The 24,204-nt window shown below is 39.2% G+C and overlaps 1 protein-coding gene across 10 annotated transcripts in view; it reads left to right on the top strand.

The window, feature by feature from the left end:
• LOC124183752 (myocyte-specific enhancer factor 2) overlaps positions 1–24,204 on the top strand; it is a 52,299-nt gene that overhangs the window by 18,091 nt on the left and 10,004 nt on the right. Inside the window, exon 1 of one of the 10 annotated variants that reach the window (XM_046572692.1) lies at positions 4,804–4,926. The exons of 7 other annotated variants lie outside the window; for them this stretch is intronic. The gene's annotated coding sequence lies outside the window, so the exon portion shown is untranslated. Of the gene's footprint in view, positions 1–4,803; positions 4,927–17,939; positions 18,857–19,076; positions 19,430–24,204 lie in introns of those variants that run through there. 2 more of the 10 variants (XM_046572693.1, XM_046572691.1) reach the window with 2 other exon arrangements.

Below are 24,204 nucleotides of genomic sequence, written 5' to 3' on the forward strand. Positions count from 1 at the left end.
CGTACAGTTATGGAAAGAATTAACGGGTTATAGGTCACTCGGTTATACATATATAATGTATATGCTTGTATGATATTGTCTAAAAATATCACACCTCGGTATTTTAATACCTTTCGTTCGTACGATTTTTCGCCAAATTATTAAAGCTGTCGTAACCGAACAAACACTCGGAATCAGTTTCGAGATAAGATATAAGAGGGGGAGAAAAAGAAGAAGAATAAGAAGAAGAAGAAGCAGGAAAAGGAGAGTGGAGATGCTTTTCGCGATTATATAGATACCTACTTGAGATGCTTCTATTTTCGAACGCTCTTTGTCATATCACTTTAATCTCTGCTGCCTATTATAATACATCATCGCCGTAATAATATGTACATAATTACGATACAACAAGGTTTAAGTATTTATTGTATACTTATATATCGTGTATAATCGCACACGATTATTCGATCCACATTATCTCGCGTTAATCAATCCTTTTTACATCTGCATGAAATTTTCGTCAGGTTGATAATTCTTCCTCGTTCGATAAAAGTCTGAAATAATTTTCAACGGGAAGCGGAAAATTGAGATGATTATCCCACCTTGCAGTGTTCCGCAGACGTCATAATACACGTATATAATGCGAGAATCGTGCGTCATTTGGCAAATTCACGTGTGTACATTTACAGGGTGGGCATAAAAAAACGGGAACGATTTTACCGACGTGAATAAATAACGAACGCGTCGACCGATTTTTGATCGCGTCATTTTGCTTGAAAGTAGGAGAATCGATCTTTCGTATCGCGTGAAAAAATCTGAAAAATCTTCATTCGCTGCCGAGATACACGCTCTTGAATATCGGGTTTTTAAAAAGTCGCTGGGAGACTGACGAAATATTTAATATTAAAGAATGTTCGACGTAACTTTGATCTTAAATTATGGATTCAAGGATTGAATTTGTTTTGGTTCGAGTGATTGAGAAAAATTTATAACACTGTGCGGTTCATTTATTTCTTTAATTTTTAATATTTAAAACTTGTCTAATTATTATTCGGTTCAACGTGTCCACCATTTACGGTTACTACTACCAGAAACGGGGTTGAAGTTGGTTAGTAACGTTGTCGTAACGAAACGTTGGTGAAAAAATCACTATTTTCTTAACTTTACAATGATTTTTAAGGCACCACGATTTAGAAATATGATTGTGCTTTGCTTTATTTCGGCTTACTAAATTTCAGACAATTTCAAAATCGCGAAATGACGGTTTTTCCTCGGAAGTAAGGGCAAAAACTTTCACGGATCGCTGACAAATTCTCTCTATAAAAAATGTCAGCCGTAACGCCGTCTCGAAAAAACAAAAATGTTCGTTACATCCGACTGGCGGTTGATGGTTTGTCATTGGCTGAATCAATTTCGATCAAGCTCCCGACATCGTTTACAGCCAACTTTTTTTCACGACGTCGTTCCTAACACCGAATTTTCACATCGAAGCTCGTGTTTTCTATTCTAATTCTACAAGAAGATCTCGTGAGAATTTTTAAAACGCTAGAATCAATCTTGGGATCACAATTACGGAAGAAAATTGAGTCGAACATTTTTCGTTGTTAATTTTTTTTTTTTTTTTCACACTCCCAGAAACCGTTTCAGAACCAAACATTTCAAGAGCGCCGTATCTCAACAACGAACAAGAAAAGTGTTACCATATTTTCAAATGCTAAATGATTAAATTCTTTCATCTAATTTCGACACGTTTCAGCTTTATTCGCATCACAAATCGGTCCCATTTCTTTCTTGTTGGGCCCACCCTGTACGTTCACGTACCTGAAAATGGATATCGAAGCATATCCGCATCGTCGTCTTCGTCGTTGGATGAAATTTTTAGCACAACGCTGTGATTCCGCGACTGCATATCGCTCAGCTTACATATACCTATATATACACATACATATATATATATATATGTATTACATAACGGTGCCGGTGCCGTTCATTCGATTATGCAGCATCAATTATTACGAAGTTGTAGCTATAGGTATACCTTATATCACTCAGCGATATCGGCTACCCTGTAAATGTCCGATGGTTGAGATCAATCTTGATCCTATTTTCGAACAATTTCAATCTTCGTTATGCTGGCTGGAATGCATTATACACGGGGCTTCCAATCCCCGTCTTCCGATACGTCGTGCGGTATGTACACCTTGTGTATATCCGACGTCGTCAAGGGGTTTAAAAGGTGCGACGCGACGTTTTCTCTTCCCTTTCCTCGGCTCTCGCCGCTAATCAGAGAAATTTCCACAAGCTGCATTGCGCTTACGCTTCTCTTACCGTGCGTCTAACTATTTTCAATTTTTTTTTTTTTTTTTTTTTTTTTTACGATGGCTGAAAGTGAAAAAATTAGCTTTATCAACGATAGCCGATGAAAGGAAAACCTGATGCGTTTTGATATTATTTCTTTGAACAAGTTTTTTTGGGAAATCGGACAATATTTTAGAATCTGTACATCGAAAGGAACGTTACTGATCTTTTTTGAATTTTTTTTTTTTTTTTTTTACCACGATTCGGTTTCAAGTCACGAATCATAGATTTACGAAGAATAAAAAATTAAGGAAACATCGCATCTCTTCGAAATCACGGAATTGTTTGAATTTTGAACGAAGCAAATTTCTTTCTTCCGGCGGCACGATAATCCTGTAAATTGTTGGTTACTTCGTTTAGCAACGTTGACTTGACGAAAAGTTGGTGAAAAAATCGTTACTGCGAAATTTTAGAATGTTTTTCGAAGTGGTTAGCTTTTCAAAATAAAGGTATGCTTTCTTTACCATGGTTTTACCTAAAGTTCGGACGTTTCTAAAGATGCGAGGTATTCTTTTTTGGTTAATAAAAATAAGGCATCAATTAGACTTCAGTTTTTGGGAAAATGGGGAGGTTTGAATGTTTTCATTTGGAAAATTTCAATGCGTTATATGTTGGTCATTTTCTCAAGGGGAGGAGGGAGGATGAAAAGTTCGGGATTTTATCCTTTCAAGGAAATGGTGTCTAAAGCTTATCATATCTCGGTATTACGTGGGATAATATTCATCGTCAATTTCTCTTCTTCTTCTTTTTTTTTTTTCTCTTTTATTTACCCTCTTTTGCAAAGGTCAAACATTTCAAACAATTTTCCAAGAAATCCGGTCCATCGACATGTCGCGGAGTCCTACAGATTTGAGATTTTAAACCTTTGAATAATTTCACGTTATCTCTGTTTTAACTTGAACTCAGAGGTAAAAAAAAAAAGTTCCGATTAAACTGACAATAGAAATAAATGTTCGTTTAATATTTCTTTTTACGTTCTTTGTAAATAAAAATCCATCAAATCAACTTGAATCTCTAAACTCTTGGATCTGTATAGATAAAATTATAATCTCAAACGACACTAATTTATATTTCTGTACGATTTTCTTGTCTCTCTCTCTCTCTCTCTCTCTCTTTTTTTCTTTTTTCTTTTTCACTCTTTCGTGTCCGTTCCCACATCGAGTCCGGTTGAGGATTTTGTCGAATCTCTTCTCTTCTCTACGTGTACAAAACTCAGCGTCTCTCAGTTCGCTTGTAACTCCAAAACTACCGATCCGATTTTGATCCTTTTTTTCTCTGTGGATAGCTACAACGTCTGGCCAGGATATAGACTTCATTCCTTTACGAGTTGAATAATTTTCGAGGTATAACGATATTTGTAAACCAAGTCTGAACGGGATGACACGCTTACTACGAACTCTTACAGATGGTGAAAACTTATGACCAAAAGTTTTCAACGAGCTCTACAAAAAACTGTCCGCGAAGAGCATGCGCTGAGAGAAACTTTTAGTTCCGGTTACCGCTCAGTCCTTGACTATTTTCATTTTTTACCACTATCGAAAAATATAGTTCTAGGTAGAAAATGAAAATTAGATTTCTAGTATCAGTTGCTATTCTTTCTCATTACGATCGCTGTTGCCTATATTTTCTTGCAACTGTTGCGAAAATTTAACGCTTGTGCAACAATAAATTAACGTTAAAGCCTTGTTTAACTAAAAAACGCAGAGTAAACCTCAGAAACTGATTTCGCATTGCAATAACCAAAAAAAGGATCGACGATAGCGCAAAATGTTTAGGCGTACCTCGTTTTTCCTAATTCCAACAATATTCAAACAGTTTTTTTTAACGATATCTGTTTTACCGAATTCTTCTAGTTACTGTAAAAAATGAAATTTTTCTCAGTGTAACACGTCTGCGTCTACGATGTTAGAAGTAGGTAAAACTACGCGGATAGTTTTGCCTGCGCAAAGAAGCATTCGAAAACATCAGACTAGCAGAACCGCAACGGTCTGCTAGTAGTACGTATATTAGGTATATACGATTTTCACGGTTTTTCCGCCAATTCTAAAAGAGAGAGAGAGAGAGAGAGAGAGAGAGAGAGAGAGAGAGACAATAATTGCTAAAAACAAAAGTAAGCAAAACACGTTAAGGAAAAGGACAAACAAACAAGACAGAAGCTTGTCCTGCGTTTTTATCTACTCCCCGTGATTCTTTCGACGATTAAAAAAATCCGTTCATACATCATATATATATATATGTGTGTGTGTGTGTACGTACAATATTTGAAAAATAAAACAAAAACAAAAAAAAAAAAAAGGAGAAGTGAGATAGGGGGCGGGGTAAAGAGGAAGAATAAGAAGAATAAGAAGATGAAGAAGGTTTTCGTGGTGGGATAGAGCGCGAGTAACTTCGCGGGGAGGGGTGGAGGAGGTGGAAAGGGGGGGGAGGGAGGGATGGGGCGTCGCGACGTCCGTCGTCGGGGCGCCGCCATCGCGCGCGTCAGCTAGGTTAGTCGGCGGCGGTGCCCCCGCGCTATATTGGTGGTATTTTGGTTTTGGCTTGGCGCTCCGTCCGTGCAGTTCTGGGAGTGGAGGTCTAAAAACAGCAGAGGTAAGTCCTACAGCTTGCCTGAGACTGACTGACTGACTACTGACTGCCTGACTGCCTTGCCTGCCTGACTTGCTGCTCTTCCATACTTACTTCCATCCTATCCGCACAGTTGCTTTTGCTTCTCATCATCATCATCGTCATCATCGTCATCAGCATCGTCATCGTCATCGTCGACATCAACATCATCTCGGGCTCCTCATGATCTTGTGTCCGGTGTACCGAGATACCCATGTGCCACAAAAATAACTGACTCGCGAATTTCTTCGTCTATTATCATTTCGCACGTACAAACACGCACGCACACACACACACACACACACACATACGCGCATACGTATATTTTACAATAAACACATAAATAACACTGTAAAGTCGAACGATCGGAATATCGTATATTATACCATTTAGGTGCGACGTAAAGAAGTCTTGCCTCAATTCGACGATCGGCCGAAGCGGTTTAAACTTCTCTTCGGAATTATTCCTTTTTTTTTTTTTCTTCTTTGGGTTTTTGGGGTTTTTTTTTTTTCTTTTAAATTTATATCCGTATCAAAATCGTGCCGTTACTGCTCTACGGATTACCCGATGCCGCGCTGCTTGGGGACCACGAGATCACTCGATTATTATACAACGTTTACGTTTGACGGAATTACGTAATACCGATTTTCGATACATCGTACGATCACACGACACCCTACCTTCCTTTTCGTTCCGTCGTTCTTTATTTTTGCTTTCTTTTTTTTTTTTTTGTCGCCACTTTCTCTGTCTCTCTCTCTCCCTCCCTCCCTCCTTCCCTTTCCCTCTTTGCCATACAAACGAAAAAACAAATAACTTAAACGGATATCGAGATCGGTTACAACGAGGTGTTCGGGTACAGTCTTCGTGAACGAAAGGTGAAGTTTATTAATCACGAAACATTACGTCAAGATACATGCCACTTCGGTATACAATGTAGTAAATGTGCGTAGTTATAACGATTGTCGAACGATGCTGACGGACGATGATTTGTAACGATCGATTTCTTTATATTTTTCTTTTTTTTTTTCCCTTCTCGTTTGTTTTTTTTTCCGTTTCTTCCCCCCCCCCCCCCTCCCCCCCCTCTCTCCCTCTCCCTGTCGCTCCTTTAACGAATTTTATTTATTTATTTATCCTTTCTCCGATTTTTAGATTATCTCGCGTCTGTGTAACATATATATATATATACATATATGTATATCCGTGTGAAACGTGCGCAAGAGGTGTAACAAGTTTTGTAGGGAGAGATCCGCGTGCGTAGCCAACGAATCACTCTGACGGTTTTCCGCCGTTAGTCTGAGCTATATAACCCCCTGCGAAAGAAGAAGAAGAAGAAGAAGAAGAAGAAGAAGAAGAAGAAGAAGAAGATGATGAAGAAGAAGAAGAAGAGCGCGGCGGGGCAACACCGAGAAGTTAAACAGTGTAGCGCGATATAACCGGCATCAGCATCAGCGTCGCAAGCAACACAGTAGCGGGCAAACCCCCGATTTATTTCTCCTCCTCCTCCTCCTCCTCCTCCCCCCCCCCCCCCCCAAACCTCTCCCTACCTCTCTCACTCTCTCATCGAAGAGGGATTATTTTTGGTACCTTTTCCCCCGGTTTGTTAATACTTCATACGTGCTAAAATTGTAGTCCACGAATCCCTCTCTCTCTCTCTCTCTCTCTCTCTCGCTTTAACATCGCTCTGCATACAATATCTCGTTCTTTCTCCTTTCTACGCGTGTACACAAATATCGTGTATAATACATGTACGTATGTTTGATCTACACTCTCTTCTTTATATATATATATATATATCTGTCTTTCGCTCCCTTTCAGTCGTCTTCATCTTCTTCTTCTTCTTCTTCTTCTTCTTCTTCTTCTTCTTCTTCTGTCGAAAGACTCAATATATATATATAAAATGAAAAAAATTTACGATAAGAATCGACAAACACGAAAACGATTTATAATCAAAACTTTGACGACGAACCTGCAGACTCAGTTTGCCGCTCGTAGCTAACGCAACTTGATAATATCGTACACGTTACCTATGGTCACTTTTATATTACATCGTGTATGTATTGTCGTAGATGTTTCATTATACGTACATCGGTTATCGTTATTTCATACTCCGATATTGTAATCGAACACAGATTGAAAGGAAAGCTTCTGTAGCCCTTTTTCTTCGCTTTACTACAATCGATCTTAAATTTTTCACCCGTGAACGTATCGTTTCCGACAAACAAAGAAGTAAAAGACAAAAAAAACAGAGGTTGACAAAAGGAAAATTCACTGATTCAGTATCATGCTCGCGACGCCAAGTTAGCTGCAACATCGCGGTCCACGTGTTCATATTTTTCGTCTTCTTCTTCTTATTCTTCTTCTTCTTCTTCTTCTTCTCTGTCATCTCTTCGTACCTTGACCATCTTTATCCTTCGATCGTATACCTACGATATACATACACGTACGTACTTGCATGGTACACGTGTGACATCGAATCAACTCCCACGCGCATGACACGACATTCAACTCCGTTAGTTTTTATTTCAAGATTTTATTCCTTTTTTTTTTATTATCATTTCTGAAATCTCGCGCCTCATTTTCTTTCATCTCATTTCGCCAAGTCATCGATTTGTGTTTTCGTTTTTCCTCTCACTTTATTACTTGCATCAATTCGTGTATACAACATTATATAGGTACATTACATTACATTACGTTGCATTGCATTCATCAATCGATCAGTTATTGAGTGAATTTTCTTCGATTAAATTATAACGGGGTGTTCCTCCTGGTATCGTTTTTCCTATTCTTCTTATCCTTGTCGTTCCGCCTCTACTCGTGCTTCTCTTTTCGCCGTTTTTTTACGCGAGTGTCGCTTCTATTTTGTGCATTATTGGCGTCGCGTCATAGTTTCAAAGTCCTCCTCCTTCTTCGTCTTCTTTATCGTCTTATTTGATATTCTTTGTTTCTTTTCCTTCATACTCACTCTTACACTTTATTTTCAATTATCCGCTGCCGAATTTTCGCGATACGATAGTGCCAAAGAGGGAGACGAAATAAAGACAACGTTACTGTAAAACAATGATTCGGAAAGTTGATTTTTATTTTTATTAAAAAGAAAAAAAAAAAATCGAATCGCTCGTGCTTTCAGAACCACATTTCAACGGCAAAGAGAAGATTCTCAATGAAATCCATTCGAACGATGTTAAGCAACAATTATAACGATCGAATTGACCAATTTTCGAATCGCCCCATTCCATTCAACTCGTTCCACAGTACACAACGTTGTTTTTCTTTTTACCTGCCCGAACGCTGAAATGCCGCCACCTTTGTACGAACGAATGAAGAAACAAAACCGAATCCGCATTGAAACGATCCGAACGAACAGTACCGAAGAAAACGTAACGGCTCGTACAGATGTATCGTAAAATTGATAATTGGCAGCGATACGAGGAGAGTTTTCGTTTGAGAAAGGAGTGCAAAGTGCACTCGCATAATTGCCCCGCATCCGTATAGCATACGTTGTATACTTAGTTCACGCGTGTAATTAAAGGTAGGATGTAATTACACGTACTCACGTACGTACGCTAACGGGAAATGCAAGGAAATTGCGGAAAGAAATAAAGTGATTAGCATTTACTTCCACGACACCGCCGTAATCAGCCGTTTCACTAAAGCGTACCAATTAGGAGTGATGTTTAATAAGTGGGGCCAATTTTCTATCGCAAATTCGACACTAACGCTTCGATCGTTAACTGTATACGCATACGCATACGTCTGTGGCAATATTTGATGCACACGTACTTTCTTACTCACTTACCAAAGTTTCGATTAACACTGTCGGTTTACGAATCATTAGCCTGCAGCATGCGTGTGTATAATTATTCTCCGACCGATATATAATGTCTATATGTATATGCCTGCAACGCGGAGTTTAAGTAGTGAAACTTTTTCAATTATCATACCATGTATGTATATTACGTGCGTAGATGAACGGGTATAGGCGTTTACTAAAAATTTTCCTCTATTTTTTTCTAACATTGTAGGAACCTGCTGCTGCGCTTACCTTTCCTCGTATATTCTATGCATATGGGTGTGTATGGAGATATAAATGCGATCGTCCAGGCAGAGGGTACCTTATATACGTACATATAAACACGTATAATACGCGTGCTGTCCTCCCGCGTTCCTCAACGACGCGATTTGTGTAACGCAAACCAGACCTGCTGTTGTGGCCTTCTTCTTCTTCTTCTTCTTCTTTCTTCGTTTTCATCCGCTTCGCTTCGCCACTCAATGTTCAAAGATCCTGGTACCGAGCCAACTGCGCGAACTCCCGGTGCCGGGTCAAGGTGTATATATATCTATTATCTATATTATATATATACATATATTATATACACTCGTATATATGCGTGTGTGTGTGTTATCTAGGTCGAAGTGCCTCGTAGATTATTCATCGCGAAATATATACGTTCGCTTCGGTATTTGTCTGTTTGTGTTTGTAACTCTGTGTGCGTGTGTGTTTACATGTGTAACTTGGTGACGATGCTATGGGACAGGTCGAAATTTCTATATATTGAAAAATACATTGACGTAACCGAGGGGGAAATAACTCGAGATTTGACTGACACGATAATTTTTTTCAGTTCAATAAATATAAATCGATGCATTTAATTCGATTTATTTTTTTTTTTTTTTAATTTCAAATTAATTTTTTCAATTCGGATAAATTTCTTCGATTCAACTTAACTCATTGCAGTTCATGAATTTCGTTTTTTTTTTTTTTTTTTCCCTCGTCATTCTAAATAATCCATTCTAATTCAAGCGTGTTTCACAGTGTTTCAATTTTTATTTAACTATATTTTCTCTTCAACACAAATCCGAACTAATTCAAATCGATTTCACTCAATTTTTTTTTAACTTGGTGATTTCTCAGTCAAGTTTCGTTATTTAGGCGAATTGGAACTAATTCAAAAACCTATTGACACATGAATTCAACGAGATGTTTTCCCCCTTGGCCGTAACCCGCGGTTTTAAAGCTTCCCATTGATAATATTCAATAAACGCGTCAATACCACAAATCAAATAGGTTAAAAAAAAAAAAAAAAAATGAAACACAGTGGGTAACGTCATCTCGGTTTTTAATCCTCCGTACGATACCCAATTACTTCATCCCCGAAAAACAAAAGTGTGTTTCTAGTTGATTGTTTGCTTTATTTCTCATTCTTCTTGAACATATTTAACATATTTCTTTCACTTCAGGTACAATACACGCATACACAATACATACGTATATTGTATGTATCCTATACGTCCTGAAAGCGTAAAATCGAAATGGCCTGTGCCACACTTCTCCTCTCGTATCGCGCGTAAAACGCTGCGGGCCTGAGACCCGGAGCAGGGAAAGCGGATGTGAATTGTATAGGCAATTAATCGAACGAACGGCCGTGTTATGTCTTCGTACATTTCGTGTGCCTGTATATTACAGGGTGTCAAGCGACGGGTAGATTTCCTCGATAATCGGGAATTGAAAGGGATTTCGTAAGTAGGCTGGAAAATACGTGAATCATACGGGAATTTTCTCTTTTATTACAATCATTATTGCGTTACATAATCATTGTCATCGACCATGTACCAAAGGAACAATTTCGTCAAAATAGAATCACCTAAATCTTCAAAATCACTACACGAGAATCCTTATTCAAACCGCTATATACACATATATTCACACTTATTTGATATATTGCAATGCTTGTGTGAGAAATATTTCCTGTTCATCAACGATCAATTTCCTGTTCATCCGTAGTTTGTATTCTCACGCCATCCTGAAAGGTACATCTTACATTTTAGTATCTTCTTTGTTGTCGGTGTTGTTGTTGAGGTGATTTTTTTACCCGTATATAATAAAAATGAATATCACAAAGCGTGAACAAAATAAAATATCATAGGTAAAAAAAAGAAGAAAAAAGAAAGAAAAAAAAAAAAAAAATTACAACAAAAAGGAAAAGAAAAATGTAGAAAAATTTTACCCTACATCGTTGACGACGACGCGACGTTGAAACGCGTCAATGAACAAACTCGAGTAAGGGGACCGGTAAACTGAATTAATACATAGGTATAATATTACACAGACGTGTAGCGTGCGAGAGAAGAATCTAAGGAGAGACATTGAGTTGCGAAAATTGATATTTATTTACCCTGACACGTTGTTATACCTGCGCACACTGGATGAGAAATATGATTCAAATAATTGTGGTGTTAACCAGTATTAAAGTCACTAGCGCAGGAGCGTGAGAACAGATGATAGATAGATCAAGGGGAAGAGTGAGAAGAAGAAGAATAAAATTTGTTGTACGTCAATGCATAGAATTTGCGGAGAATTAGCGATATAAGGGTGTCCAGAAAAATCGGGAAACGTCAAGGAATGCAGGATTGGTTCTAGGAAATTTTTTTTATTCTCTTCATCGCTAGTGTACGATTATTTCAAACGTAAAAAATTATTATCTGCGAGGCAATCGAGGGACTTGGCGTGAAAACGGTACAAGTGACGAAAAGTATTGTTTTTTTTGTGGAAATTTAAAAATTGTTTCAATTGACGTTGAGTACTGTGCAAAATAGATGAAAAATACAAATTAGTACTAAAAACAGTTGATACTCTTAGATCGATGTTTCTATTTTCGTTTTTTTTTAAGGAATGGCTAATCCTAATCTTTCGATAGTCATCTCGAAATTTGACTGTTTATTGATACATTTGGTAATTGAGTCGAAGGAAAATTGAACTGAAAGAAATATTGGAATGTTTTAAATTACGGTGTCTACTTTTTAACTAATTTGCGTGAAAAAAAGTGAGTTCTTATATGTTTTTTTTTTTTTGTCAAGTTAGGTTGAAAACGAGTCCTGGAAAAATGTCTATTTTCGTCTGGGAAAAAACCGGGAAATGGTCAAGTAGGTAGACACCGTACAAAATGCGTTGGTACCTATAGCAGTGAGATATCGGGAAAGGAATCATTGAAGGTTTTGTGAAAAAATTCAATAAAGTTATTATACCACGGGTGTATAATGTAGGAGAATTTTTTCCTCCCGGACCCCTGGCCGATGCTTATGCCGCTGCTTCTGCAGCCGCAGGGGAGCTCTGCGTAGAAGAGATTGTCGAGGGGGTGAGATGAGCGGATATCCGGTGTAGTAGGAGGACGAGGAGGAGGAACGTAGCCGTGACTCGTGGTAGTTGACGACTTTGGAAAGAAGTCAAAGTCTGGAGCGGGATAGAGGAATAAAAGGAACGAGAGAAGGAAAGAGACGAGAATACGTCGCAAGACGCCGCGCCGCGTGACACTTATTCTAAGTCTCTCTCTCTGCATCTCGCAAGAGAGAGAGAGAGAGAGAGAGAGAGAGAGAGGAGGATGGATCTCGAGCCGCTTGGTGGCCACCTGGCATTTTCCGTCTCCCGCATCCACACGCGCAAATGCAACCCGGAATTCAGGGTAGCGTCTTTCCTCCTCCTCATCCTCATCTCACAAATTGGCGGAGGCGAGGATATCGGGATTAGGATCAGGACAAGGAACGAGGCGTGTGCGACGGATATCGCCTGTACAACCTACCCCTCGTTAACGGTCAGAGACGACGTTGATCCACACCTCACCATGGATCTAGGGTGGTAGGGTGGTGGACGCGTGGGTGCGGATGGGTGGCCAGCTAGCCGTGACGAGCTTGCGTCTACACTCGTGTACACTTGGGGACAACGAATCTGAGACGAATCATTTTTTACACTCGACAGATACGTTGGCAACACTGAGAAACCTACAGCGCCATACTCGGCCGAGCGCGAAACAAACTCAATCTCGATAAACTTAACACAACCCATGACCGTCGAATCTAACCTTAGAATACGTGCCAATCCAACAAGTCATTATCCCCGCGATATTCTTAGGTTAGATTCGACGGTCATGGATTGCGTTACGTTTATTGAGACTGAGTTAGTTTCGCGCTCGGCCGACTGTGGCGCTGTAGGTTTCTCCGTGTTGCCAACGTAACTGTCTAGTGTAAAAAATTATCCGTCTCAGATTCATTGTCCTCAAGTGTACCTAAAGCGAAAGAGTTTCTTACGTACACTGATAACGCGGGAGGAGACTAAAAACACTGTAACGTTCACACCGTGCAGCGTAAGGGTACGCTTGACGTAGTGTGGAGGAGGACTTTTTCCCTTCGGGGGTCTGATTTTTCCGCTTCTTCCAATTCTTCTAATTTTTCTGATTCTCTCCGGCTTTCGTTCTTCTTGTCGCTTTTCACCGCGAACTGCAGTTTCTGCGACACACACGCGTGCGTTGGTGGAATGCAACTAGTATGTGTATACACTAGGGACAAGTACCTTACGTTAATGGACATTCGTTGTTATTTATTTATCCACGTTATTGCAGCTGCGAAGTTGTATATATGTGTGTGTGGAATATACGTCGGACGTATTGATTATTTATTGTCGAAGTATAATGCACGCGGTATAACGTAGAGGGTGTATAGGTACCGTATAGCGCTTTCACAAGTATGATATCGGTCAAACGTCAAAAGTGTCAATTATTAGTTTCCGTCCGGGTGTGTGCGCGATATGATCTACGTATCGGCGTGTGTACAGGTACATTTGCTCGATCGATCGATTATATTCTCACTCTGCATCCTTTCCGCTGTGCCGATGCACCTGCAGCAAGTAATCCAACAGCTTCCAATTTGCTCTATCGGCTTCGATATTCGAAGAAAATGATTTAAAAAAAAACAAAGGAAAAGGAAAAGAAAACTTGAATCGATAAAAAATAACATCCAAGTATGTGACTATAGCATGTAACAACAACAACGATTCGTAACTCTGTACTCAGAGTCATTATTGAGATATTTCTATTTGCATATGACATTACAACGCTGACTTCTTCACATTGATTTGGACTTGGTCATCATGGAAGTTAGACGCTGTGTTTGTAGATAATATTTGAGCAGAGAAGAAGCATGTTGGAAGTATGTATTATACATAACTATGGGAATACTTTGCTCTGCGTGTATCGTAATATACCGGGTGCGGTGATCATGGACTCGGGAAAACTTGAAGCAAACCGGATTGCTCCGCGCTCTGTTATACATGTTTATCCGATGCATCTGCCAGTCTCGGGATACTTGTAAACCTCAAATTGAAGGTCTCCTTTTTTTCCTACTTCTTCTTTCATTTTTCTCTTCTTAACCGGGATAATTACGCGTACGGTGGCGTATAATCTCGACAGGTATGTTATATATTATATTATATATGGTCTGTCCGTATGCCATCCGGCCTGTGTGCGTGATGCCTCTTTTCTACATTCCATTATTTTTCATTCTTTCGAGCGCCCCGTCTATACATATACATATGTGCACGAAACATATCGAAGGATGGCCGCAATGGATTTTGAAAAAAATATTCCCCTACTTCCCTGATTCCCTGATCTTCTTTTTCACCTGAGAAGTAAGAAAATAAATAACGCGCATTAATTAGGGGTTTTGACACTTGGAAAAGTCGGTAAGAAAAACTGGGATACAACGGAAATATGTTGGATACAATAGTAAAAGCTTATTAACATGGAATTTCGTTTTCGATTTTGAAATACTTTTTTGAAAACAGTTTCATTCAATAAATTATTTAACTTTTATAGTTTTATCGCGAACTGTTATTACACAATTCAGGTTTTGCTTATTTGGTTTGTGAATAGTAAAGAAATGAAATCAGTGTATAACACGAAGCGCGGTTATAGTAATACTTACTTTGTAAACAAAGTCGTTTTTTTTTCGTTGCAAGCATAGAAGAACAATACGCTTAACTAATGATAGGAGTTTTCCGACGTTTCTCCAATTTCCCGGATATTTCCAGTTTTTCCCTGACTGATGCGTACGTTTAACCGATGTCACTGAAAACATCCATTGACCGTGATTCTTCTATTACGCGAAATAATTTCATCTCATTCGATCGAAAGAAATGTCACGTTACTTCGACGAAACAGTAAATAATTCTTCCGGATTACAATACTATACACATACATCAGAGTTCTCTATTGATTTTATGTATACATATGTATAATGGTGTATAAAATCTAATGTAATTTCACTTTGGCACGGTTTTCTGAATTAATTTTCATAAAATGAAAAATAAAAAGTTCACTTCGACTCGATGAAATTATTTATTATACCTATTCCGTAGAATTGTATAATACGAGTAATTTCTTCGATTATCAATAACTCGTTTTTCAAGTAAATTACAGTAAAATCAATTTCAAGAAGTAGTTTTTCTTTCATTGTACGGCTGATTGTGAAACGACGTAACATCCATAACGTCCTTTAAGGGGGTGCCCCGATCGATTTCGACGTTTACGACGTATAAAAATGACTTGACAGCCCCATTCTATGCCCAATTCTGAACAACAAAAAAACGCTTCATTTCATTTTCATTTTACTCAGAAATAAATAAACAGCATGAATTCTACGAATTTACTATTGCGATTTCGTAGAATCCGTGCCATTTCTTTATTCCTACCTCATAGGCCAGTAAATGTGTATGAATCAGGAAACTTGATCTAAGGATAATTCGATGACGCTGAATCGAATGGTGATAGTAATTTCGCAATCAACCCCCGAGATCGTTACAAAAAGAAAAACGGGTTAAACCGTTTAACTCGAAATCTAATGACTTTATTAACAAATATGTCAACCAAAAGTTGTTGAGGACAAAACAAAAAAAAATACGTTAAAAGGTATTCTATAATATTAGTTTTCGTATTTTCAAAAATAAGGGAGAAAAAAACGAAATACCATTTAAAAGGGAGAGAAAGCCTCAAAGTTTCAAATGACGGAAACATATATATAGATTAAATTCGTATACATCTCGGGTTTTACCGCCCTTAAGACCGCGCAATATTGAGAAGCAGTTGCAGTCGGGCAAAGAGCAAGGCTGGCGATCGAATCGATCAGAGGCGAAGCAAGCCGCAGAGGTTCAGGCGTGTCGTCGTCCGTTGGTTCCTCGTTCCTCGTTCGTAACGCGCGCGACTCGCTACACCGTAGGTTAATCCAAGGTTAGTTAAAGGTTTCGCGGCAAAGGAATGTTCGCTTGGGTACGACGCAAAGTGGAAAATCTTCCTTGTCGCCTCTCCCTCCGTCCCTTAGCTTCGGGATATTCTCCTCCCCCCTCGCCTACCCTAACCTCCCGTCTCCCTCCTTCTCACTCCTGTCCTTGGGGGGCGCGCGTATCGCTCGACCCGTTCCCTTTTCGCGTTTCGGACCCCTCTCCTTTGCACAGGCTTGCGGCGGCTCACGCGTGTATACGTATACTTAATTACCTGTATTGCAAATTGTACGCGCCTTTTCAACTCTCTCTTTCTCTGACGTATAACGACGGAGATACTTTGTGATTTAACAATCGAATTGTCGAATTCGATGATAGAAATCCGGAAGTATGGTCGAAATAATCAAGGGGTTGATGTTCGGAAGGATTTCGAAAATTGTTGAAGATTGGAATGATCGTGAAGGGGTTCGAATTACCGTTCGGAATTCACGTTCATTGGGACGTTCGAACCGTTTCTTCGATGTATGTTGTTTTACAAGTTTCTCACGCGTTATTTCTTCTTTTTGATGTTACAGTCTCGTAATGAATGACCGATTGCATTAGGATCGGAACCTCTCGTCGACGTGATTAGTCATTTGAAATGGCCACTGCAAATCGAATTATATTTCTCGCGCATACCTAACTAATAGCTTACGGATGCACTGTGCTAGATATGCCTGTACCGCTGATTGTGAGAGGAAATTTTTCTTTGCGTCAAATGGTAGGATAGGTTTCTAGAATCGTGGATCTTCTTAATGAGATGCTTCGAATACATAGTTTTTGGTATGATTCAAGCGCTTCGTTCAAGAATAATTCTGCCTCAAGTTAGAACCGATACATTACAAAGATATAGAGTATAGAATTGTATTATATTTCGCGCTGCAAGTATGAACCTAAAACAATTGAACGTGTATACCGAAAAGTGGCAGGCATTTGACTGAAATTCCTCGACGCATTTTATGAATGAAAGAAACTCCATTGGTCCGAAAATTTGTCGAATCGATACAATGTGCGTAAATGTATCACGGATATCGGTGTGTCTGAAAAAATCGCGATGGTGTTGAAAAAACAACGAAGAAAGAAAAAAGAAACAAGAGACCGGTTGCAGCCTGACGGTCGACTTCTTTCCTTTCGCCGCTGTGTTCTCGATAGTCAGAAACTTGCAGCGATCAGAAACGAAACGTCTTCTTTGCGCTGCTGCTGTTGTGTTGCGAGCGTCGTTGAACATTCGTAAAACGGTCGTGAGGCGCGCAAGTCGCTGCACGCATTCAAGCACAGCACGCGGGTGAAGAAACGGTCGTCGAGGGAACGGAACGGAACGGGACGAGCGGGACGGGACGGGGAAATAATTCCGGTCGGCTTATTGGCCGTTCGGCGGGTGACGTAACGGCGCTTATCGTCCAATCAGAGCGCGGCTAACGGGCGGAAAGACGGCGGTGATGGTCATGGCCCGAGGGGGGGATGAGGAGGAGGGCGCGAGAGAGCAGAAGCACAAACGGTAGCAGCGCCGGCGAAACCAGCAGCGTAACCAAGCAGATCTTTATTTCACAGGCCTGACTAGAACTCGGGGGGGGAGGGCAAGAAACAAGAGCGCGCGCGGTTTGCCCCGTTTTAAAAACCGATCCTTCGTTGTTAACAATAACAATAGCAACAAAAATAATAACAAAATCAATAATAATTATTTTTCCTGAATACATTTGTAAAAAAACAAAAAAAAAGAACAAGAACAACGAGGTATACGGATCATGCAATTGTAGAGAGACGCGTGGGATTCGTACGTACGTGTATCGTCGCGTTGTTCGCCTCGGCGGCTGAGGTGGGGGGGATAGAGGGAGGGAAGATTGGCGACTGTGGCGCCGCGTTGCGGCGACTTGGGGTACCAAGTATCGTCAGCAGATCTACCCCGGGGGCTACCCCGATACTTCTCTCACATGTTAAAAGTATTTTAAGAAAACCGCTACGGCAGTGTGCATCTAGTCACATATCTAGTCACCGCGCGAGCGCGGTTATGTAGAAGAGAGGAGAGAGAAGAGATAGATATACATATAGCTAACGTGCATCCTCGAGGTAACGAGAGAACAGTTGTTATACGGGAGTGGATATTATATATAATCCAAAAAAAAAAAAGAAACACCTACGAGGTTTATAGACATGTATTTATACGAGAAGTGTGCGGTGTGCGCGACGCGGGTGTAACTGAACACTTATCTACGGACAATAATAATATCATTTATTATCGTTTGTTCGTTTCTTAATTTTATCATTGTCGTCGGACTTTTCGTCGCTTCTACCTGTGTAAAAACTATCCGATTGTCTTTCGTGATAAACGTGGGCAATTTATTGGTTTTATGTCGTTTAAACGTATAAACAAAGGAGTAACAACTACCCTTGGTTGTGGATAGAGGTAGTGGTGGTGGTGGTGGTGGTGGTTGGTGGTGTTGCACGTGCTAAACGAGAGTAAAAGAGGAAGAAAGAAAAAAAAAAACGAAACTTGAAAGACGAAATAATCCAAGACTAAATTTTTCCATCGATCATATTTAAATCCAACGAGTGTTCTTAGTCGGGATGAGAAAAAAATATACGTATTATTTAAAAATAAAGCAAATACGTGTGATATTCTGTTTGTACAACGTCTATTTTATGTACACTTTGGCGTAAAAAATAACGGTAACAATCGTAATGATTGTCGAATTAACCGTAACGTGTGACAAGTCAATGAATGAATTAATCGCTCGTGTAATTGCGATTTAAAACATCGAGCGTGTCGACGGCAGTTATCCAATTCCCGCTGCGCAAACTAAAGCTGAAGAAGAAAAGAAAGATATGAATAAAAAAGTAAGGAAATAACAATATATATATATATATATATATAATAAAACAGAACCAATAACAATTTATATATTTTATACTGAAATATATTTAAAAAACTACCGGATAAGGTGTTAAAAATATACGTATATAATACATATGTACCTGCGCGTACGTGTATAATTGCAACAAAGAACAGCGTGTAAAGGAGACTGTCACATATACATATATGTATATATATATATATATATATATATTTATATATAAAACAATTTTTTCTTCTTTTACGTATTTGATGCACACCGTGTTATTCCCAAGTGCAGGTAATAATGGTGATAGTGTGATGGTGGTCAGGGTGGTGATAAGGATGGTGCGATGAGCCGATGCGGCATCTTTGTAAATCCTTAAATATAATGTTGAAATAAATTTATACGACGCACGCACAAGAACAACAACAAGAACAATAATTATCTGTGAAATGGTATCATCGTCGCGGCGTCGTTGCGTAATATCAACAACAACAACAACAACAACAATAATAATAGAACGTATGGGCATCGTCACTAAAACCTGTATAAATATTATTATTCCCAAATACTGGTAATAATAATAACAACAACAATAATGATAATAATTACTTATTTTCACTAAGCAATTATACCACATTACAACGTATATACTATCATCCCGATGAATTTTCTTTACTTTTCTTTTATTTATTCTCGATAAATGATTTTTTTTTTTGTTTTCAACAAACTCTGCTACGCATGCATGGGAGTCGCAGTATGTATGATGTATGTATCGTGTATCCGTATAGAATCCGCGAATGTAACGCAATTATTGCATGTCCACGTATTAGATGCAGATTGGCATTCGTACATGTACGAGTATTATACCGAAGTTTGCGGTATTAAGTAAGAAAATCTCACATAATTACACAGCGTATTCCAAGTTTATGAATAACTAACGTATTCGTGGTAAATTGCTGCAATATCTCTGTTCGTTCTGCGCGCGCGTGTGTGTGTGTGTTTGTGTTTGTATAATCTGTTTGTGTATCAGAGATTTTAAATTTATACCGTATAATGTTGAATTGCACGTGTTTTGTTATTTTTAAATGCAGGAAACACAACGCGAAAGCGAAAAATAGTAGTAGGAATTTTTGAAGAAAGTATTTTAAGCGAATGAATGCGCATTGGTAAAATATCGAGAAAATGATGGGAAAAACAAAGTAACAGAAAATATTCTAACGTTTCACTACGTATCACTTATTTCGTTCAAAACTTCCTTACTGCTTTCGACTTCACCACATCCCTTTTGTTTGATTGTTACGTGTGACGGAAATGTACGGTTATACATACGCACGCAATTACATGCTTTTGTACATTGTAGGATCAGATCAATCTTTATATTTCGTTAATTAAGGCGATGACTCGTTGTTCATTGTAGGCGGAATTCCGAATCGTACATTTTTCATTTTCTTCTTTGAAACGAGTAAACCTATAATGAAAATAATCGATGTATTGACATGTAAATATAGCATCGTTCACATAGATTCGTTACGGTCGCAGGTTAATAATTATTCAAACGGTTTTATATGCAATTGTACGTTGATGGGTTATATTTTTTTATAGATACTGCGACACTCTGGCCACGTGCGCTTTGTAAAAAATATGGATGTTGGGTGCCAATTGCTTTCTGCAATAATAATGAAAAGAACAAAGCGGAAATATAGAATCGAAGCGCGACAAGATTCTTCTCAGGACGTTTGGACTATACCATGAATATGAATAGATCTTAGGTTATTTGAGTGAGCGTAGGCAATAAATCGACAAGGCAAGGCAGGCAATTTTTATGCGATGGGAAATTAATATTTGTTTGTTCAGCGAGTTAACAGGATAACAAGGAATGTGTATTATAGTAGGAGTTAGGGTGTAGGAGCTGTTTAGGAGCTGGCGAAATTTTAAGTGAATTTGAAAAAAGAGAGTGCGTGGAACAACGTCACTTCCGGTATAGGAAAATTATAAAGATAATCAATAAACTTCCGTTGGCGGATAGTTACACAAGTATCGGTAACAATGAACCTACACCTCCGGATGGTTATACTCGTACATACTAGGATAAAGAATCAATCTTCTCTGTCGGATGGTTGTTACACGGATAATTAATTGCGAACCTCAGCTATTGGTTGGCCCCTGTGATTTAGTGACAAGGACCTGACGAACGGTAAATGATGTATTAAAGATACGAAGGAGGGACAATGACGTTTATATCGGCTCTCGGTTAGTTATGACAAGACATTTATCGGGCTACGCGCGGAAATTGTATGATCACACTTTACCTGAGCTAATAAACAGGAAGTTAAGGACATGAATTTAAATTTCAAGATCTACTTCCGAAAATGGTTGCACGACTGCCAATTTATCTCGTAGTATCGAAGGGTCCCCGACGGGCAAAAAGATCGCAAAGTACGATCCGCGATGCTTTTCCAGTGACAAGAGTTCACTAATTCAAATTTCAAACGTTAAAGGCCAAAAGGACTAAAGATAAATCCGCGACGCGTCACCTTAACGAGTTTGAGCAAATCTGATTCGCTGATTCGACCAAACAATCAAGCCTTAGTTATTTATAATAATATGTTAATTTGTTTACGGGACAATAGCGAGAGAGTCGGTGCCACGCGGCCGATCGAGTGAAGCTCGGCGCTGCCATCCGCGGTCCGGCAGAAATCGTGGAGCGCTGTTTTGCCCCCCGCATGCTCATTTGTTTAACGATCGGCGAAATAAATTGATGAAACATGTGAATAGCGTGGACGAATTCTAACACGTTACAACGTATATTTTTACTCTTAAGCAATATTAATGTTATATGCTGCGGTATGACCAAACGCGCACGCATGTACACGAGTGTGTCTATACATACATATACACCGTGTATAATAATAAAAATGGCGCAGAGCACGGGATTTTCCTCGTTCCGTCATACATATGTACATAGGTGTATAAATTGTGTGTGTCGGTTATACACGGTTTGATATTCGGTACGTTACAAGGCAAGGCGTACCAACTACACACACACACACCGTGGCATGAATTGCAAATGTTCGTAAAATAAATGTGTATGTATACGTGTACGTACAGCAGGATATTTCGACGAAAGTGAATCTAAATTTTTCTTTTGTTCTTCGTATCTCGAGTATCGCCTGCAGCAAGTATCCGGACGTTTAAGCATAATAATTTTTTTTTTCCCAACTCTTATACCAGGTAATATCATCGACGCAAACGATCCGGCGGAAAGGAAAATCCCAAGATTTCACAGAAAAGAGTTGAATATTTGATTCGGGTGGAATAGAACAATAGAGGAATAAGGAAAACGGGGAGTGGGGGAAAATGAGTAAATTAAATCTTCGTAAACGATGATTAATTTTATACGGTCGATAATTCGTTCTAGAAGTTTGGCACGAGTGATCGAACAGCATTTTTACTGTTATCAGCTGACAATTAATTTGACTGTGTAAAAAATGCAGAATTTATTCAAACCGATTCTTATCGACAATCAATTATACAATGTAAATCCTGAAACTAATATAGATTAGACAGTTACTTAATTTATAAACGGTTGCTCATGCCTGCTGCATTTGCATACAATGTGTAATTGTATGTATGCATACACACATATACGAGTATATACATATGTACACATACATGTATACATACACATTATACGTATACCTACTTAAGAGGATCCTGTAATTAATCTTTACCGACCGAGTATTAAACGTCACTTATTTTTTCCGTTATCAAAGTCCGTAACGTACTATCACTGAAAACGTATCTTCTACAAGCATATGGAGTTCCGTACAAAGATATCGTAAACAGTTTTTGTTTCACGCTGCAAGTGTACAAAGGAAAAATACGTATTCCTGCAACAATTGGTGGTAGGTAATTCCATTATAAAACACATCAATTTCCGGCATTGTTACCGCGAAAAGTAAACATTTTTTTTTTCATTGCACGTAAAATTGCTCCAATGGCTGCGACGTTGTTTGATCAGCGATGCACAATTACAGTTTCTGACTACGATTGAAACGAGCGGCGTTTTACTCGTTCGGTAAAAACCGATCGCACAGCATCCTCTTAACGCGACTATTACTATCATTTAATTATTTTTCTTCTCCGAATGTCCGCATTCGCTGCAATGCAGCCTTAAATTTTGTGGGAGGGGGGAGGCAAGGTTAGTTTTTTACGCGAATTGACGCACGTTTACGAATAATACGCAAGAAGAGATGATCGTCCTAAATTTTCAATATTCCCGTCTGGCGGCTGATCGGTCGTACAGACCCTCCCCTCCTCCTTCCTTCTTTCCTTCCTTCGTTCGGTTGACTGGCTGGCTGATCGGCCGATCGTTTCGTATAGACTTAGTTATTATTCAAGCAAAATTGAATAAAACCAATGACACTAGAGGCCCGGGTCACTGCGCCGACCTACACTCCGACAGCCGCCGTTGTCGCAGCCAGATATCCGAGAGAGCCTGAAAGTCATACCTAGTAATAGCTATAACCTACTGCATAATAAACCAAATTCGATCCAAAACCCCGCCAGTTTCTCTCTCTCTCTCTCTCTCTCTCTCTCTCTCTCTCTCTCTATTCTCTGTACGGTACCCAGCTATTCCTCTGCATGTACGGACGATTATACACGTACACACATACGTATCTACAATATGTGCTATGCTAGCTTTTAATGTGCAAATGGGTGGACTCTATACCTATCATATATACCTTTTCCGAGTGTGCATTTAAATTTCCACATATGTGTGTGTGTGTGAGTACGTACATGTAAACTAAAGTGTACCTCTTCCGCATATACCTATCGACGTTACGTCGTCGGTCAATCGTTGGAGGAAAGATAGAAAGAGAGAGATAGAGAGAGAGAGAGAGAGAGATAGAGAGAGAGAGAGAGAGAATTTCTGATTTTATACCACATATCTATATCTTATACCTGCTTGCAACTCGGCACCACGTCGTTTTCACCCTATATAATGAGCTTATTATACACCAGACACACCGCGTTTATGTACATTGTAGAAACGAATAATTTGATGTATTATCGATGAAGAGGAGCGGAATTAATAAAATGCGAGAACGCGATTGAAAGAGAGAGAGAAATAGTGTGTGAGCGAGAGGATTACGGCGGGAGGGGAGGGGGAGAAATTTACCCGGAGAGACTTTATATAACAAAATCAATAAAGAAACAATCATGACGGCGATGACGATGATGTCCTGAATATTAATTATTATTAAATGGACGTGCAGTAGAGCGAAATAAACGACGCGTTCCTGTCGCATCGGATGTTGGGAAACTCTCTTCGCCCAGATTTTT

The sequence above is a fragment of the Neodiprion fabricii genome, chromosome 5 (genome assembly GCF_021155785.1).
Source record: "Neodiprion fabricii isolate iyNeoFabr1 chromosome 5, iyNeoFabr1.1, whole genome shotgun sequence".
Lineage (NCBI taxonomy): Eukaryota > Metazoa > Arthropoda > Insecta > Hymenoptera > Diprionidae > Neodiprion > Neodiprion fabricii.